The sequence below is a fragment of the Haliotis cracherodii genome, unplaced genomic scaffold (genome assembly GCF_022045235.1).
Source record: "Haliotis cracherodii isolate W230 unplaced genomic scaffold, xgHalCrac1.p SCAF_24, whole genome shotgun sequence".
NCBI classification, from domain to species: domain Eukaryota; kingdom Metazoa; phylum Mollusca; class Gastropoda; order Lepetellida; family Haliotidae; genus Haliotis; species Haliotis cracherodii.
Window position 1 is genome coordinate 6,652,461 of NW_027266280.1, and position 17,432 is coordinate 6,669,892.

The window sequence follows — 17,432 nt, forward strand, 5'->3', positions numbered from 1 at the left end:
ACTGTTACGTGTCGATTTCCAAATTGATCCCAGAAATGTGTACTAATAGAAATATGTGTGAAACCAACAAAAACCGACAAATGGTATACAATCAACAAATGTATTACAAACATTAACTAGGTTTACAAATCAATACAAATTACTGCACAGCCATTGCAATGGCAGTACACAATACAGTGGTAGTACAATATTCAATGGCAATACATAATACCATGGCAGTGGTCAGTATCATGATCAAATACAAGAATACAGTGGTGATAGCAAAAGTCAGTGATAATAATATATATTCACCCAGCGACGACATTGGTCAAGCATATGGGCTAGGCAGCGATTCAAGGATGATGAGTGATTCTCACATGAAAGCTGGTCTCGATGTGATGAAATGTGTGAGAGATACGTAAGCACGCTCTTGTCCCCTTATTTACAGCCTAACTCGCTACTTGAAATCTGTACACAGTGCACTCACCAGTACAGCGGCACTAGAACATTACAGAATATTCTGTATGAGTCCACGGTATACCGGAAGTTTATAGATAAATCTAGCATCTAAATTTAGTAACTTCCGAACGACTTCTTACATTAAATAGTACTACATTCCTGACGACTAATCACTGGCCAAACACAATGCAAGGAGCGTCTGCCGAATTTCAACAATAACAGTTACAATCACTGTTAAACAATAACATACACTGCCATATAACAGTACAATGCCTGAAGCCCATTTCTGGTGTCCCCATTTCGGGATAATGCTGGAATATTACTGAAATCATTCATGGCATTTAGAGGAAATCAGATATGAGGTCACAGTGACCTTGTCACATTACATTGTAGAGATATGATCCTCCCCAGGCCTAAATGACTACTAAATGACTACTTCCGATATTGTCAAGTCATTTGCTCTCTGCTAAAAAAGCTAATGCAACAAATCTTTACTTTACAAATTTGAACTGATTTGTTCCGGAACGAGCAAAAGTGTTTAGGTCGCATAGTGTAACAAAAGTGTTATTATTTTGAAGTCAGGTCAATGCAATGCAAGGCAGTATTTATTTCAGAACGTTGAGGCCACAACCCTGTCTACGCAGGAGCTTACAGTACTTCTGAAGTCGGTTCACACTGATAATAATACTGATTTAATGTAATTTCCTTACTTGGTAAACAGCAAAACTGGGTGTGACATCTCTCATTGCACATTGAAATTATAATGAGTTGACGATAATATAGAGTCAAAGACGTAATAAGAGGTCAATACATCTTATATGGCCCGGGGGAAAAATATATCAACTTTTAGCGAACACATGGTGTCATCACTGATTTTCAGCGATACATTCACATAATTTGCCTCACTATTTTGCCTTGATAGATGATTCAATAGTAATTTTTTGACGACGGGCATTTCCATCCCAGGTTGACATAGCCATTCTGTGGAAGGGCTTGTCGTTGAAGTTGAAAACTAGAGAGTGAATATCCTACATTCATATAGGCTCATTATAATACAAACAAAACAATTTGTGTTTGTTAAATCGCTTCTTAAGCTTCTATCAGAATCCGTTGGCGACATAGAACATCTTTATATTCATTACCAGACAATGAGTGCCAGTGTGGCGATCACAGCCTCGTCCGGTTCAAGGATGTTGTGACAGGTGTCATACCCGTCAAAAACAACCTGGTTTGTTTCCCACACGAATAGTCCACTCTCACCTCTTTCAGTCGTTATAGACGAGGTTACATCTGACATGTTAATGTACGGATATCCATTCCTTGCTCTATTGTGTACTTCTGGTTACTTCAGATTAACACCATCAGTTTGATGGTTTAAGTAAGTTTTCGTGCAAATAGCTTTACAGTTTACTTGAAGTTGATGGTTCATCGTGTCTCAAACACTACCCTGGTGTCTGCAGGATCCACCGCGGCTCATCACAAGATAACAGCTTCTCAATTGCCAGGTTGAAACACAAATACAGAAGTTGCTAACACCAGTACACGGCCATGTGCTACACTGAGGCGGACATTGTTTTAGCGATGATTACTCTGACACTGAGATGCACTGTTGAAAAACAAATCCACAAGTTGTGGTAACGTGTTATTCTTCAACGTGCCTTTGTTCTGCGTGGTTTACAAGACCAACAGTGTGGGGCCGTGAATCACGTGTTCTTACATCGGAGTCTAACCTTGAGATGACATGCTTTTATACAAGGTACTGTAGAAACAGATTGAAAGATAATGGATCATGCGACTTTGTCAATCTAAAGCTAAATAAAGGAATTTTGTGTAAATATAAACACATATTTTGCATTAAAATACATGGTTTTTGTCTGACGAAGCACAGCAGTACTCCTGTCATATGACAGCCTGTAAACAAACGATCAGTTGAGTAATCAATGGACCAGAAATTACATTGACACAATAGTGCATTTACTGATTTTGTTAAAACTTAAAACGATTTGTTAAGTTTAAATATCGTTTGCTGTGAACAAGTACAGAGATTCTGCTGCCGATAAGTCAAGAAAAACGTTTGAGAAACATAGTGGGGGCAGTTTTAATGTATCGGCCCAAACATAACTTTAACCCTGTGCCAAGTATTTGCGCATCTATAATGCTCCTCTTGACGAGAATAAGAGCAGGTCTGTTTCAAAATATAAATTAGAATAATGGCTACTTAATCAACGATTAGTTTTTCTGTCGAAGGCCTCCTACAGCCGGAGGTCTTCCATTAGACACAGCAGCCTTCGTACACGACAGCCAACAGCGTGTTAAATATGTTCATTGTCTGCTTACATCCGTTCTACCGTGTAAATATATTAACAGGTCAATGGTAAAACATAAACAGCCTGCCATAGCAACTACTTGTTTAGTTACATGAGGTTTTATAAATTAGAGTTGCCATGAAACAGGCATCAAAAATACATTTTCCTATATAATTCAGCATTTTATGTGAAATCTGAACCTTTAACATGGAATGTAACTTACATTGCCCAGTGTGCTGTTCTGCTCAATTTATTCATCATAGTGCATACACTGTGTACTTTGGATTTAACAGTTTACTTAACAAACTGACATCACACACAATGGTAAACCACACAACCAGGAAGACATCAACACGGTGTTCATCAAGGAAATAAAGTGTGGGACAAGGAATAAGTGAAGCAGTAAATCGCCAGCACACAAAGTCAGGGACCTAACCCACTCAGCCACCAAGGCTTCAACAACAAAAAAAGTCCGACTTTTGGAAAGTGGTGAGGTCGCTTATTTTGTGCGCTGGCGATTAGGTGTGCCTTACTCTAAGAAGTGTGGGTTCAATTCCCGGATGGGCCTCCACCCAAGAATGACTAGATTTTGAACTTTAATACGAGTGTTATCCTAAATATAACGTATGTTACTTTGGCTAAGCTCACCTTCTCGAACACTCATTCATAAACACATGCTCATGATATAGTCGGAATTTACAATAAATATTGGAATATCTAATCGTTTAGATATTCAAAACATGACAGGGGATAGCGGTTTGTTGACTAAAACTGTTTGTCCATTGGTCTGGCGAAGAATGGTTGATCAAGTGTTCACGTATTATTCTATACTTATTGAAAGCATAAATTGTTCCCGGAAGTTCTTCAAAAAAATAATCAAGCTTCAGACCTGCCACAAACATTCCATTGTTGCAATGTGTTTTTCTTTTTTTCAAATCATTGAATATTAAATGGTCAGTCCCTTGCGTTCATAATTTACAATCATTATTTACAGGTCATAGTTCTCAGTTCATAGCTCATTGTCCATTATTTACAGGTCAAAGTTCTCAGTTCACACTTTGTTGCTCAAAGCTGAGAATTCCAACGTCATAGTTACAATTCCCTTATTTCAATTAATTTTGCACATTTTAAAGTTCACGATGTTTAATTAAATTTCACCTTTACTTTACGGTTTGTAATTCTGAAATGGCACTTTATACTTCACACAGTCAAATCAAGTCAAAGACGTTTATTGTATCAAATGCAATTGGCCCATATACAAGTTAAATACAGTGGGTGAGAATTTACAGCTTGGGAGATACAACAAAAATGATAAAAATATAACATTCATTTAACAATCGGTGATAATCATGAGGACTTTCTAGGGTAAGGTTATTAAAATTCTGAATTTCCACTCAACATGTTATTTCGTAGTTCCATCCCATGTTTTACAAATAAAGACAGTTTAAACATTACGTCAGCATCATTCGGTGACAAAATAGAAACAAACGCTATTCTACCCGTCTTAGATAAGAAACATTCTGGTATATATTTAGTACGTAGTTCTGCATAATAAGGACATTCAAAGGTAAAATGTATTTCGACTTCTATAGCAGAGTTACAGAATGGACAAATTCTTTGTATTCTTTCAAGTGATATATTCCGTCCATAATTAATCATAAGTTTTGACAAGCCAAGTCTGTATTTAATATATACATTTCTTAGGTGAATATTTGTTAAAACTGATAGATATTTTTCTGGCTCTAATAAAGTCTTAAATGTTCTGTACAAATCATAACGTGAACTGTTTTCCAAGTTTCATTGCCAACCTTGATAGAACATATTTATTGCTATTTTACGAAAATCATTTAGAAATAAATGTTGATCACCAACAGATTGGTTAAGCCATATATACCCATAGCCATGTGAGAATAATAGTGTCCTAACATGCGATACCCATGTAACCTTACCGATACTATCTAAATGAAAGAGCATGTTATAAGCTTTTTTCGGAAGCCGATGTTCTGGCATACGGATGATATTAAACCAATATTTTAAACACTTTATTTGCGAATTAATGTAAAGTGGGTATCTTCCACATTCTCCATATATCATATTATTTGGTCTTGCTATTCCAACGCGAAGAAACTTTTTACATGCCAGGAGGTGAATTCTTTCTAAACATTCATATCTTCGGTAACCCCACACTTCAGATCTATACTGAATTGGCTGTATTTGAGTATCAAATAATTTGAAAAATACATTTGGTGTAATAACTCAAAGTTTATGTGAAACAGACATTATATTAAGTAAAGCTTGCTTCCCTCGCAGTGATAAGTCAGATACACATTTGTCCATATTCAGTGTTGAATTAAACATTATGCCGAGATACTACATTAACCATTAACGACATTAATTTGTTGTCCATTTAAGTACCATCTTTCCTTAAAATTTAAAGGACCCCCTTTTCTAAATGCTATAATTTCTGTCTTATCTAAATTTACAGAATTTACTTTACACAGTCACACCTCGATCATATAGCTGTGATCAATAAAGGGCAAAACGCAATAACAACCACCAACAAAAATATGCGGATGATTCACACAATATCCATGGATATAGCCACTTTTGAAAAAAACAAAATCCTTTATTTCAGTCGGGAATGAAATTACTTCTGTTGTATTCCGGCCAAAATTATTGCACCCAGCTACCTGGTTTCTTGACGTGATTAACAATATTCCTGACAACAATCACCTACCGTTCACTGTTTCCAAATGTTTCCAATTTTGTTTGTTCAAACCATCAACCCCCTATAATGTTTTCAAAAAGGACATTGCCACACATAAATTGAAATTTTATATCCTTTTTGAGAATAAAGATGTTATTATGGAAGCAATGAACGGAATAACCAGTCAAGCATTATCCTGGTAAACATTGGGCCTCGTTCAGCTGCTTGTAAGCCGTGACTTAATGTTTGAGACAAGGCATTAAAACTGCCCCCAACTGTGTTGCAAAGCGAAACATTTTCTGAAACGTCTTTCGTTATTTATATGCAGCATAATCCCTGCTCTTCAAACAGCAGACATATTCAAAATTAACATTTCGGGGTTTTCATAATCAACAAAATCATGTCATATCATGTCACTAGATTTTCTGGTCCGTCACTTGATTGTCTGGTTTGATTACAGGACGCCGTCGAATGGCAGGAGTACTGCTGTCTGGCGTTAGGCAAAAAAAAACCACATACTTTTAAGCAAATTGTGTGGGTGGCGGGTGCTGGCAGCAGGGCAGGACACCCGGTGTCATCACTATCTGTTTCGGTGGTTGAAGGCCATTTCTAACCTGTGTGAGTTAAAGTAATCATAACTTGTTTACAATATATAAGATAATTATTCACTCGCAGTTCTGTGGCTCTGATTTCTGATCCTGAGACACCAATACTGACAGACAGTTACCGTTTCCTGTCACCTTAAGTGGAGTCCCCGGCATCTTACCACCGAACTGTTGTATAATTGACACACCGATATCATCAACAGAACATGTGGTCGTGATTCAAGGGAGGAGGGCTGTTGCCATCCTCATGAAACACACAATTATAGTGAATACATTTTGTTACTTAGTATCATTCCAATGTGTGAAGCCCATTTCTAGTGTCCCCCGCTATGATATTGCTGGAATATTGCGTAAAACGAAACTCACACACTAGTATCATTCTACCTGACGATTCCGGACGCTTCCGTTATTTAGAAGGACCGTCAGCAACTGCTCTTCAAATTAAAGTTCATTTGAAACATCTTTTTTTTTCCACATTAGTGTTAGATTAATCTACGATACAACAATATCCCCATCCAAACAGCACACGTGGTGTTGGTGTATTTAACCATACGGCACAAAGCCAATACATATTGCCACAATTTGTGTATTTGTTTTACAACCTGGCTATTGGGAGACTGTTATCTTGTGATGTGCCGCAGAAGATCCTGCTTCACGTTCGCAGACGCCAGGGTTGGGTTTGAGACACGATGAACCATCATCAACTTCAGGTAAACTGTAAATGAGATTTGCACGAATACTGTGACCAATGCTGACTATACAAAATGACACAATCAAAAGAGGAAGTGTTATTCTTAATTAAACGGAAGTACACCGAGGAAGAAGGAATGGATATCTATTAATTAACATTTAAGAGGAAAGCTATCCCATAAAGACGTGACAGTAGATATTTGTAGTGAAATAAATATTTGACGGATGTGACACGTATCACAACATTTACCATGCGAGTCTGACAGTGTCAAACATCCATGGACTGTACGAAGCTGTAATCACCACACCAGTACCCGGCCAGATAATACATATAAACATGTGGCATGTCTCGAGGAACCCGTTAAGGGATATTCAGAGGTGATGTCAGAAATACTTTGTTTGAGTGACTGATATATTTAACCCACGCGCCAAACAGCAGCTCATAAGCAAGGAACGGGTACGTCCTTAACCCTCTTCCGGGCCGTGATGGCTGAGGTTACACAAACAAACTTGCTTTTCCTGTAATATAATGGACCTATTGGAATTTAGGGTATTCTGTGTCAACTCGTCAAACATATTACAACTACTGCTGTTTTTCAGGATACAAACAAGTCTTACTTGTACCACTGAAGCAAATGATTTGCCATTACATGTGTTTGATCTAGTGCCACCAGTGGAAAAGCATATGCTCACATTGTAGCGAACACTGAATGGTATCATCACTATTTGATGACAACTTCAGCCATCACGTACGACTACATCAACTGGAATGACAAATCAGCCATCACCTACGACTACATTAACGGGGATGGCACCATCAGCCATCACCTACGACTGCATAAACGGGGTTGACAACAGGTATCAATTGCGACTCCATCGACACTCTGAGCTATGTAACGCAATACATGCACTGATACAAAGTACTTTATGTATTATTCTTTACAATTGTAAGCCCACCGTATTTTTTATGCCCTTCGTTCTGATGAATGGGTTACATCTTGTGTTAGATTGTGAGATAAGACTTAGTGTGAAGCTCCAGCATCTCCAAGGGTAGATAGGTACATAAATGTGCGTGAAATGGATTGGAGTAATGCAGCATGAACAGCTTGTGCCTCGACCATGGAGTGGTATATACCCCAACTATAACTCGCCAAAGTGAAATACTAACTATCTTTGAGATACGTTCTGTATAGGCGAAGATGATCCCAGATTGCACGAACAGACAAGCGAATATCGAAAAAACGGTAAGCATCGGTATATGTTATCAGTTCAAATGACCTCATGCTGCCATCACATGAGAGTTCCTACTCACAAGACATTTCCCACTTTGCTTCCTCAGCTGAAATATGATTTCATGTTAGCGCTTCCCACAACCACGATCGGCTGGAGACGTCACACCTCAGACACTCAGGTGATCTGGAGGCCTATTCGTAAAGCTGTCTTGGCTAAGATTGTCGAAAAGGAAATAAATCATGTCTCTCCTGGATTAGCACTAACACTTCAATGTACATTTAATAAGCTGGACGTCAATTACTTCACGATCGATACTGACATAGGAGCTGCCTCGCTTAGCGGCGACATCGTCAGTTCTGTGTGACAAACAAACATGCATGCATCCAGGCTCGAAGGTGTGGACGTACACACACATATTGAAACGCATATTCTGAAGCATCCTATTTACAACATGACAACGTACGCATCTGCCCTACGTAATCATTATTCACAAAAGTAAGAAACACAAATGTAAAATATAATTAAAAAGATCGTTTAAAGACCACAAAATTTAAAATCAATAAAGCCCTGTGTAACATTTTAAAACACCCACAGCTATTTTCATCAATTTATATTTCTCTGACATTCTTGACATTTTCAACAACGTTTTACTATTTCTAAAATCATTTGTATGAATTGAGATTTCTTTGGTATTCTTGACATTTAAAGGAAATATTATTTGAGGTCACCATGACCTTATCACTTACCATATTAGAAATATGTTCTTTCCCAAGCGTAAAAGACGAGTTCCGCCCACTGAAGTGATGAGATTAAAGTGCTGTGGATAGCGTCCATTAATATCTATGACACCCACGACCTATGGTGTTGGAGTCGACGTAATCAGTTCTGGCGTTGAATGACCATAGATTACACAAAACGACACATTACAGGAAGAGAATCTATGAATGTCAACGCCTTTGGGGCCTCATAATATTTATTTGACTCAAATGACTTTAATCAAAGGGAAAATCTTCACTAGGAATAATTCATTCCCCACATTTATTATGTGGTAAAATACATCATTATTAACGGTCAATGTCCAATGGAAGAGGAAGAATCTGCATGTCATATGCTTCAAAACAATAATCGCGTTATTTGATAACTTTCAAAAAGGTTACAGGAAAAACTGGATGAGTGAGTATGTGTTTACGCCGCTTTCAGCAATATTCCAGCAATGTCACTGCGGGGGACACCAGAAATGGGCTTCACACATTGTACTCATGTCGGGAATCGAACCCGGGTCTTCGGCGTGACGAGCGAACGCTTTAACCGCTAGGCTACCCGACCGCCACTACAGGAATAACATGGCTTTCATCGCTCGTGCACACGGCAGTAGAGAGAGTCGACATAGGGTATCAGTACTCCGTGGCAAGTTCTGGAGTTTGTCATTACTCACATACACTTCCGGTACCGCCATACAACACTGGGGAATAACAACCATAGTCGCGTTATTTGATAGCTTCCACACAGGTTACAGGAATAACATGGCTTTCATCGCTCGTGCACACGGCAGTAGATATAGTCGACACAGGGCATCGGTACTCAGTGGCAAGCTCCATTTTCAGCAAATAGCGAATGTTTTAATCAGTAAACCAAGCAAAAGGGAATATGTAAATATGCTCTGGAGTTTGTCATTACTCACATACACTTCCGGTACCGCCATACAACACTTGGGAATAACAACTGAGCTGGAAGGAGAAACAGATTATCGCCTCTTGGGTTTTAAAAAATGTATGTAAAGAATGTGATCGTGGCACACATGAAATTATCCACTAGGGTTGTACGATGTAGTATAATTATGCAAATGCAAATGCTTTGTTTAAGTACCTAAAGGTGACTTCATTCAGCATGATATTTCCATAGGTGCAACATTTTACTCGTTTGGAAGCATGATCAAACAATGCTCTACGGTGTGCTTTTGATTTCTTTGTTTTTTAGGCCTCGTTAAGATCCGGGTTAGAATAGGTCTTCTGCAACCCATGCTTGTCGTAAAAGGCGACTATGCTTGTTTTAAGAGGCAACTAATGGGATCGGGAGGTCAGACTCGCTGACTTGGTTAATGCCTGTGATCGTACCCCAATTGAGTAATGGATCGATGCTCATGATGTTAGTCACTTGATTGTCTGGTCCTGGCTCGATTATTTACAGACCGCCGCCATATAGCTGACATATTGACAAAGTGCGGCGTTAAACAACAAACAGACAAATAGTTCGTTAGAATAAAAATGAACAATTAACGTTTATGTCAGAAGCAGTATTGAAACACTAAAATAGAAAACATCTTGGATCATTCTTCCAAAGAAAATATGAAGGCTCGTTTGGACTAAATTCTATAAATAACTAAATATTTTAGAGAACTTGAAAAGAAAAGAAAGTGTGCATCAAGTGAAAGATGCATCTTAAACAACATGTTTAATTTTAGAAATGTCAATGCACGAACCACACAATGTGTCTACACCGTGCAATAGATTTACGTGTAATGAGAGTTAACACCACGCAGCACAAAACCACACAGGGCGACACACTACACAACTTGTGTATTTGATTTATAACTTGGCCATTGAGGGGCTGTTATCTTGTCATGAGCTGCAGTAGACTCAGGGCTGACGTTCACAGACACCAGGGTAGGGTTTGAGACACGATGAACCATCATCTACTGGTAAACTGTAAAGCGATTTGCACAAAAACTGTGACCCATACTGTACACAAACCTAAACCATTAAACTTTGGGGGGTTATTCTGAATTCAACAGAACACGATGGAAGAAGAAATTCCTTAAGGACGTGAACGTTGACGGCTGGAAAGTGAAATCTTACAGGTTATATATGGAGGGTGTGATGTGTGTCAACACTAGCGACGAGATTCTGATAGCATCAAACATCCATGGACTGCACCGAACTGTCATCGCTACACAAGCACTAATGGTCCGGTAATGAATATAAAGATGTGTCTCCAACAGACAGTGATATAAACAAAGAACATTGTTTGGACTCACTGACATCCTCAACACACAATCCAGACACAGGCCATCAATTGTTTATGTGCAAAAACCAGGTACGGCCGTATCCCACTTCCAGTCTCTGATGACTCAGATATCACTAACAGAAATGTCTTTATCTGTACAGAGATGACATTTTTACTATGTTATAGGAATGTAAAATTAAATTGAACACAAGCGAGAAGAGCGGGTTGCGAAATCACACGATGTCATATCACTTCTAGTGTGTAATCAAGATTAAATCCATTAACTCCAGAACTAGTATAACATCCATTAATATATCTGTCTCTCACTTCTGGTTTCGGGGATGAATAAAGTACTCCACAAAGATTGTCGATAACCCAAGCTTAAACAACCTTTTCCTTGACCTTCAGCTACATCTACAGGGAGGTCGACATCGGTTCACCTGTACAACTACATCGATACGAATGCAACCTTAGTCATCATGTGCGACTTCATCAGTGGGGATTCCATCACCTTCGACAACGAACACATGGACGACATCAACCACTCGTACAATTACATCTACAGGGAGATCAATATCAGTTTACTTGTATAATTACATCAACACACAATATCACAATATCAGCCATCATGTACGACTTCATCAACGGGGATGACAACATAGCAGGTACTTAATGTTTAACTCTCCGTCATAATATGGCGACTCTACTCAAATATCGCCAGCATCCAGTACAGAATCAATCGTCTGTGATGAAATGGATGTACGGTAAACATGAATGCATGTTATTACTTTCAAATGATGTTGATGTATTCGATGTTTTTTTATGGCAACGTATATTCCATTTGGTTCTTCACAGAGCATTCACTTAGACTTAGTCAGACAGTCGGGAATGTTCTGCCATAGATGTACACTTGCATCAACGGAGTTATCAATGGTGCCATTTAATTTCATCACAGGGGAACAGCTTGGTTTCGAAAACATCAGCTGAACTACACTACCTTGCCATGTGGTATAAATATATGATGATTATGATAATGGAATGCTCTCTGATAGGGAGACCTGGGTAATAACACCCTGCACTTTAAGCATACCATTCCGTTGTGTAGAGTCTTGTATTTGATATAAGTGGATTCTTATATAATTATTTTACATCATATCACACAGTAATTCAATCTAATGAGTCTTGAATATTTCATAACGTCATCTTTATACAAAGCAGCCACACACATCATTGAAAGTACCTGGTCATGTTGTATGAATATATGATGAGAATGGTGTTGCGATGCACTCTGGTAACATGACCAGGGTAATAATGCCATGTGCTTTAACGATGCATTGGTGTGGATATCTCCTATCGCATAATGAGCCTTGAGTTTCGTGTTAAAGGAAATCTGTCTGTATTGAATTGCTCAATTTCAATTTCTTTTATAGGCCAATAACCAAAAACGAATACAATAATGGACGATAATTTAAAATATTATTAATTTCAAATCAATAGGCCATGTCTCCAAGTTTACAAATATTTATTTGAATCAATTCATATATCTTTGACATTCAGTGAGATTGTGTGGTTACAAGCTGTGTTCAATTCCCCACATGGTTACTGCTACGTGTCGATTCCCAAATTGAACCCAGAAACGTGTACGTAACAGAAATTAGTGTAAAACCAACAAACAACCGACAAATGGTATACAATCAACAAATGTATTACAAACATTAACTAGGTTTACAAATCAATACAAATTACTGCACAGCCATTGCAATGGCCGTACACAATATAGTGATTGTACAATATTCAATGGCAATACATGATACCATGGCAGTGGTCAGTATCAAATACAAGAATACAGTGGTGATAGCAAAAGTCAGTGATATAATATATATTCACCCAGCGACGACACTGGTCAAGCTTCCGAGATGGTCTAGGCAGCGAATCAAGGATGGTGAGTGATTCTCACATGAAAGCCGGTCTCGATGTGATGAAATGTGTGAGAGATGCATAAGCACGCTCTTGTCCCCTTATTTACAGCCTAACTCGCTACTTGAAATCTGTACACAGTGCACTCACCAGTACAGCGGCACTAGAACTTTACAGAATATTCTGCATGAGTCCACGGTATACCGGAAGTTTATAGATAAATCTAGCATCTAAATTAAGTAACTTCCTGACGACTTCTTACATTAAAAAGAACTGCATTCCTGACGACTAATCACTGGCCAAACACAATGCAAGGAACGTCTGCCGAATTTCAACAAAAACAATTTAAAACAATTACAATCACTGTTAAACAATAACATACACTGCCATATAACAGTACAATGCCTGAAGCCCATTTCTGGTGTCCCCATTTCGGGATAATGCTGGAATATTACTGAAATCATTCATGGCATTTAGAGGAAATCAGATATGAGGTCACAGTGACCTTGCCACATTACATTGTAGAGATATGATCCTCCCCAGGCCTAAATGACTACTTCCGCCCACTGACGTGATGAGATTACCGACAACAAAAGTGTTGCTGATTGAGTCCATTTATATCAATGTCATCAACGACCATGTGAAGTCGACTTCATCTGCTCTGTATGTTAACACTATCGCTAGGAACCTGGGATCAGGGATGAAGAAACACGTACTAAATAGTCCTTATGTAATGATTAAATAGCTGTGGAATGAGGAAAGTATTGATCGGTCTACACAATGAAACATTCAATAGTATAGCATACAACAGATTTGGTGGAAATCTAACTCACAGGTTCAGGAGTAAATTGTTTTCTGCTCCTTTTACAAAGAAGATAAATCAATATAAAATGAAATTCCTCAATAAATCTCCCCAAGTCATGATTGTATTAAGAATGACATACCTTGATATTGTCAAGTCATTTGCTCTCAGCTAACAAAGCTAATGCAACAAATCTTTACTTTACAAATTTGAACTGATTTGTTCTGTAACGAGTAAAAGTGTTTAGGTCGCATAGTGTAACAAAAGTGTTACTATTTTGAAGTCAGGTCAATGCAATGCAAGGCAGTATTTATTTCAGAACATTGAGGCAACAACCCTGTATACACACGACCTTACAGCACGTCTAAAGCCGGTTCACGCTGATAATAATACTGATTTAATGTAATTTCTGTACTTGGTAGACAGCAAAACTGGGTGTGACATCTCTCATTGCACATTGAAATTATAATGGGTTGACGATAATATAGAGTCAAAGACGTAATAAGAGGTCAATACATCTTATATGGCCCGGGAAAAAATATATCAACTTTTAGCGAACACATGGTGTCATCACTGATTTTCAGCGATACATTCACATAATTTGCATCACTATTTTGCCTTGATAAATGATTCAATAGTAATTTTATACGACAGGCATTTCCATCCCAGGTTGGCATAACCATTCTGTGGAAGGGCTTGTCGTTGAAGTTGAAAACTAATGAGTGAATATCCTACATTCATATAGGCTCAATTTATTACAGACAAAACAATTTGTGTTTTTTAAATCGCTTCTTAAGTTTCTATCAGAATCTGCTGGCGACATAGAACATCTTTATATTCATTACCAGACCACCAGTGCCAGTTGCAGTTCAAGGATGTTGTGACAGGTGTCACACCCGTCAAAAGCAACCTGGATTGTATCCCACACTAATAGTCCACTCTCACCTCTTTCAGTCGTTATAGACGAGGTTACATCTGACATGTTAATGTACAGATATCCATTCCTTACTCCATTGTGTACTTCTGGTTACTTCAGATTAACACCACCAGTTTGATTGTTAAAGTTTGTGTACAGCATGGGTCACAGTTTTCGTGCAAATCTCTTTACAGTTTACCTGAAGTTGATAGTTCATCGTGCCTCAAACAACTACCCTGGTGTCTGCAGGACCCTGGTGAAGCAGGATCTTCCGCGGCTCATCACAAGATAACAGCCTCTCAATAGCCAGGTTGTAACACAAATGCACAAGTTGTGTAGTGTGTAGCCCTGCGTGGCTGTGTGATGCGTGATGCTTACACCAGTACACGGCCATGTGCTACACGAATGCCGACATTGTTTTAGCGTTGATTACTCTGACACTGAGATGACATGAATGTATTTATTAATGAACTTTGAAGAACGATCGCTGGTGTTCCTTGAAACCACTCCCCACGCTGCACTTCATCAGTGTAAGACTGATCTGTGTTACAGGGTTATCCGACCAATCTCTACTATAGAATAACACGACCAGTTAGTTGGCGTAATTTTGTATTCAACATGGTTCACAGTTTACATGCAAATCTCTTCACCGTCATCTCAAGTTGGTGATGGTTCATCGTGGTTCAAACACTTTCATGGAATCCTGCAAACATCAGCCCTGGGTCTACCGTGATTAATCAAGAGATAACAGCACATCAATGGCCAAGTTGCAAAACAAATACACAAGTTCTGGTAACGTGTTATTCTGCTCCGTGCCTTTGTTCTGCGTGGTTTACAAGACCAACAGTGTGGGGCCGTGTATTGTTTGACTCACGTGTTCTTACATCGGAGAACAGTCTAACCTTGAGATGACATACCGTTATACAATGTACTGTAGAAACAGATTCATAGATAATGGATAAAACGACTATGTCAATCTAAAGCTAAATAAAGGAATTCTGTGTAAACATAAACACACAATTTGCATTAAAAATACATGTTTTATGCATGACGCCGCACAGCAGTACTCCTGTCATATGCCAGCCTGTAAACAAACCATCAATCGAGTAGTCGATGGACCAGAAAATCCATTGACACAATAAGGCATTTACTGATTTTGTTAAAACTTAAAACGATTTGTTAAGTTTAAATTACGTCTGCTGCGTAAAAGTACAGAGATTCGGCTGCCTCCAAGGAAAGAAAAACGTTTGAGAAAGGAGTTCTCTTTGTAACACAGTGGGGGCAGTTTTAATGTATCGGCCCAAACATAACTTTAACCCTGCGCCAAGTATTTGCGCATCTTGATGCTCCTCTTGACGAGAATAAGAGCAGGTCTATTTCAAAACATAAATTAGAATAATGGTGCTTAATCAACGATTAGTGTTTTTGTCGAAGGCCTCCTACAGCCGGAGGTCTTCCATTAGACACAGCAGCCTTCGTACACGACAGCCAACAGCATGTTAAATGTGTTCATTGTCTGCTTACATCCGTTCTACCGTGTAAATATATTTACAGGTCACTGGTAAAACATAAACAGCCTGCCATAGCAACTACTTGTTTAGTTACATGCGGTTTTATAAATTAGAGTTGCCATGAAACAGGCATCAAAAATACATTTTCCTATATAATTCAGCATTTTATGTGAAATCTCAAGCTTTAACATTGAATGTAACTTACATCGCCCAGTGTGCTGTTCTGCTCAATTTAATCATCACAGTGCATACACTGTGTACTTCGGATATAACAGTTTACTTAACTGACATTACATACAATGGTAAAATACACAACCAGGAAGCCACCAACAGGGTGTTCATCAAGGAAATAAAGTGTGGGACAAGGAATTAGTGAAGCAGTATATCGCCAGCACACAAAGTCAGGGACCTAACCCACTCAGCCACCACGGTTTCCACAATAAAAACGTCAAACAACTGGTCGTCTTCATCATGTACTCATAGCCCGTTGACAAGTGTAAACTGGGACGATTCCCACGACCGAAAGCTATGAATAGACCATGCATTTTGGAAAATGGTTAGGTTCCTGACTTTGTGCACTGGCGATTAGGTGCGATACTCTAAGAATTGTGGGTTCGAATCCCGGATGAGACTCCACCCCAAAAAATTCTACAATTTGTACTTTATTGAGAGTGTTATCCCTAATATAACGTATAGTACTTTCATAGTGATTCATGGAGGACACGTGGAAGTCATTTCCAAATTTGGCGCAGGTTTGTTCACAACTTGATAGAGTTTGTTCAGATGAAGAGCTGGCTTGCCTTTGTATGTGTTTGTGACGGGTGTTGCCGATAGGGCAGGATAAGCTCACCTTGGTATCATCACTATTTGATAGTGATATATAAACACATGCTCATGATATAGTCGGAACGGTACATTGGATTTCGTATGATTCGGGAAAAAGTTTTGTGCTTTCATTTGGACCCTTACCATACATCGATACTGATCGAAGAAATAGAAATATGATATATAGAAACATGGAAGAGGGTTCAAAATTCTATTAATTTTTGCTGTTGTATGATCTTGAACGCGACGTTAAACCCTATTTCACCTCTCTCACCTCACCTTTTATTCATATCAATAACAAGAATTATGTAATTTGATAGACTATATCAGAGTACACATCCAGGGCACAATCTAAAGGCCTTTGTGAAATCATCATTTATCTACATGAATAACGTCCCATGCTTCAAAATACTGTTCAGAGACTGGATGATACCTCGAAACCTCCAATATTTAGAGGTATTCATAAAAACTAGCTCTGT